The sequence below is a fragment of the Elephantulus edwardii genome, unplaced genomic scaffold, assembly GCF_000299155.1.
Source record: "Elephantulus edwardii isolate Elephantulus edwardi_28Jun2011 unplaced genomic scaffold, EleEdw1.0 scaffold00042, whole genome shotgun sequence".
NCBI classification, from domain to species: Eukaryota; Metazoa; Chordata; class Mammalia; order Macroscelidea; family Macroscelididae; genus Elephantulus; species Elephantulus edwardii.
Window position 1 is genome coordinate 16,095,293 of NW_006399792.1, and position 4,305 is coordinate 16,099,597.

The 4,305-nt window shown below is 41.1% G+C and overlaps 1 pseudogene; it reads left to right on the forward strand.

The window, feature by feature from the left end:
* The first annotated feature begins 218 nt into the window (after positions 1–218).
* LOC102852067 lies at positions 219–1,021 on the forward strand (annotated as a pseudogene).
* The last annotated feature ends 3,284 nt before the right edge of the window (positions 1,022–4,305 follow it).

The following is a 4,305-nucleotide window of genomic DNA, read 5'->3' on the forward strand; positions in this document are numbered from 1 at the left end:
AAGACTAAAGTGCAGCTCTCTGCTCCTCATCATTTGACAGATTGTCCTCTCTTCTGGTGCAGCCTCAGCTTTATTCCTGAGACATGATGGTCACGAAGGTTGGAGTAAAATAATTTGGCCATGTTGGATGCCTGGTTACAGGGTTGCTTTTAACTCTGGCTGAGTCGATGTAGTTGTTGCTATCAGTGACCCCTTCATTAAACTCAACTGCATCATCTATGTTCCAGTATGTTTCCAGCCATGGCAAGTTCAATGGCATTGTCAAGGTTGAGAATGGGAAGCCTGGCATCAACAGGAAAACCATCACTGTCTTCCAGGAGGAATATCCCACCAACATCAAGAGGGGTGATACTGGTGCTAGATATGTTGTAGAGTTCACTGATGTCTTCCTAACCTTGGAGAATGCTGGGTTTACCTGAAGGGTAGTACCAAATGGGTAATCATCTCTGATTTCTCTATTGATGCCCCATGTCTGTACTGGGTGCAAATCATGGAAAGTATGACAACTATCTCAAGATTGTCAGCAATGCCCAACGCCTCCTGCACCTGTAACTGCTTGGCCCTCCAGACTAAGGTCATTGATGACAACTTTAACATTATAGAAGGACACATGACTACAGTCCATGCTGTCATTACCACAAAGATTATGGGTGGCTCCTCTGGAAAGCTGTGGCATGATGCCCAGAACATCATATCATCCTTGCATCCACTGGTGAACCAAGGCCAGGGGCAAGGTCATCTTCTGAGCTGACTGGGAAACTTACTGACATGGCTTACCATGTCTGCCACCTCCAACATGTTAGTCATGGATCTGACTTGCCATTTGGAGAAAGCTGCTAAGTATGATGACATCAAGAACGTGGTAAGAGAGTCATAAGAAGGGTCCCTAAAGAGCACCATGGGATACACTGAAGATCAGGTTGTCTCCTGTGACTTTAACAGTGACATGCACTCTTCCAGCTTTGATGCTGGTGCAGGCATTGCTCTGAACTACCACTTTGTTAAATTCATTTTCTGGTAACAACATGCCTCCGAAAACTCTATGAACTTTGATAAATGTCAATAGTTATAGAAAGGTTTCAGGCCTTTTGTTCATAGGGTCTCTGTGAGTCATGCTCGACTCGAAGGCAATCCACAACAACAACAACAACAGTATGCAATTGAATTTGCAACAGCAACATGGTGGTTGACCTGATAGTTCACATGGTCTTCAAAGAATAAGAACCCCTTAGACAGCCAGCCCCAGCAATAGTGCTAGAAAAGAGAGAGAGAGAGAGACTCTTAGCTGTTGGGAAATCCTTGTCTCAACTGAATACACATACGCGCGCGCGCGCGCACACACACACACACACACACACACACACACACACACACACTGAGACTCATTGACACAGTTTACCTCCAGTCCCAGGGAGAAAGGGTAAGGGCTAACAGAACCCATTTTGTCATGTGCCATCAATAAAGTATACAGTACTAAGGCGGGGGGGAGGGGAAACAAACAGAAAAAAAAAAAAGTTTAAGGTACATCTGACCCAAATCTTAATAATTTAAATTGTCTTACATGGAATTATATTACACAATTTTGGAGTGTCAAAACTGGAAAATAAGTAATGAAGATCTAAGAAGAATTGAAGCTTTTGAATTATGATGATAAAGAATACTGACTACATCATCAACTCCCAAAAAAAAAATCTGTCTTATTGAGAAACCTTGGAAGCAGGGGTGGAATCCACTTCCTAAACTAAAGTTTCCTGAAAACTTTATGGACTTTGATAAATAATGATAGTTATAGAAACGCTGCAGGCCTTTTGTTCATAGGTTCACTATGAGTCATGCTCGACACTATGGCAATCAACAACAACAACACTGAGAAACCATAAATGGACCCAGCAACCTACCATCAACTTATATTCAATAAGGAAATAAAACCTATGAAACAGGGAAATTACAAACTCTTCAATAAATGGTGTTGGTGAAATTGGACTGCTACCTGCAAAAAGCTGAAACAGGCTTCTTTATCTCACACCATACACAAAAATCAATTTAAGGTGGATCAGAGACTTGGGAGTAAAGCCCAAAACCATAAAATCCATCAGAGACAAACTGAGATCAAGTTTAAATGGCCTACTCTATGGTACAAAGAACTGCCAAATACAGTCAGAAATGCACAATCAGGAGAGGATAAAATTATTGAAGGGGGCCATCTAAATATTAAATCACTGTGTGCATCAAAAGCTTTTTCCAATAGTGAAAAGAAAATCTATTGATTGAGAATAAACATTTGGCAATACCATTTCAGACAAGGGTCTGATATCAAAAGTTTATGGAATCTTACAAGACCTCCAAAGAGAAAGGCTGAAAACCCAATTAGAAAATGGGCAAAATAGATGGGATGGCTACAGACACAGGAAGAAATGCTCAAAACCAATGGCAATAAGAGAGATGCAAATCAAAACCACGCTGAGATACCATCTCACTCCAATAGCAGTGGAAAAGTTTAACATGACAGCAAGTCATAAATGTTGGAGACGTTGTTGTTGTTATGTGCCATTGAGTCGTTTGCGACTCATAGCGACCCTATGTACAACAGCCCTAAACCGTGCTCTATCCTGTGCCATTCTCATTGCCTCTGACACACCCATCCCAATTACCCCAGTCACTGAATCAATCCACCTCATAGAGGGTCTTCCCCTCCTGCGCTGTCCCTCTACTCTACCCAGCATGATCTCCCTCTCTAAAGACCTGTCTCTCCTTACAACATGTCCAAAGTATGTGAGACGAAGCCCCAGAATCCTTGCCTCCAAGGAGCCGCCTGGTTTAATCCTCTCTACAATGAATCTGTTTGTTTTCTTGGCAGTCCATGGTACATTCAATACTCTTCTCCAGCACCACAAAGGATGTGGCAAAATAGGAACATTGTTTGTGGGATTGTACAATGGTACAGCCACTCTGGAAGGCAGTTTGATGCTTCCCAAAAAAGCTGAACATAGATATTGCATATGACCCAGCCATTTCACTGCTTAGAATATACCCTGAGAAAATGAGAACTGAGGCACAAACAGACACTTGTACACCAATGTTCACAGCAGCATTAATTTCATTGCAAGAACATGGAAACAGCCCCAATGTCCAACCACAATTGAATGGATTGAGAAATACGACATAACCAAAGTATGTCAGACAAAGCTTCAGAGTCCTTGCCTCCAAGGAGCAACCTGATCTTACCCTCTTTAGAATGAACCTGTTTGTTTTTCTAGCAGTCCATAATATATTCAATACTCTTCTCCAGCACCACAGCTCAAAGGCATGAATTTTCCTTGTCTCATCCCTAGTCACTGTCCAGCTTTCTGATGCATAGGAAGTAATTGCAAAGACTCTGGCCTGGATCAAACCTAGCAGATATAAATAAAATAAAGAATTTTTAAACAGTACCCAAAGATTTGTGTTTTTTTCTCTATCCCTATAAAGTATCAAGTATATTCTAACTTAATTATACTGTATGGACTTGGGGGGGGGGTTGTTCAGTTTTTATGAATGCTGAAAACCCATTAATTTTATGTAGAATATAAATAGACGTTTAATGACTTATTTTTTAAATAAGTTCGAAAATAAAATCAACAAGTTATGCATTTTATGTATAATATATGGATTAAATGGCTCTAGGTAAAATAGACAACCCAATGTATTGCAATTTTGTACCACAGGGTACACTGTGATGTTTATATTACATAATAGATTACCTCAGAAGGTATGACATCAATGAGATCTGTATTTACATCCTGTTTCTAGCTACTTGTTATATGATCTTGGCCAATTTATCTCTCCTCTTTAAGCCTTTATTTCCTCCTTTTTAAAATGAGACAATGAGAGTTCATGAGTTATATTGTTGTTGTTGTTGTTGTTATGTGCCGTCGAGTCAGTTGTGACTCATAGCGACCCTACGTACAACAGCGATAAACTCTGCTCTATCCTGTGCCAATCGTGCCGTCTCCAATACACCCATCCCTATTACCCCAGTCACTGAATCAATCCACCTTATATGGGGCCTTCTGCTTCTGGGCTGTCCCTCCACCCTACCAAGCATGATATCCCTCTCCAATGACCTGTCCCTCCTTGCAACATATCCAAAGTATGTTAGATGGAGCCTTAGAATCCTTGACTCCAAGGAGCAGCCCAGTTTGACCCTTTCCAGGATAAATCTGTTTGTTTTCCTAGCAGTCCATGGTACACTCAATACTCTTTTCCAGCACCACAGCTCAAAGGCATCAATTCTCCTTCTATCCTCCTTAGTCATTGTCCAACTCT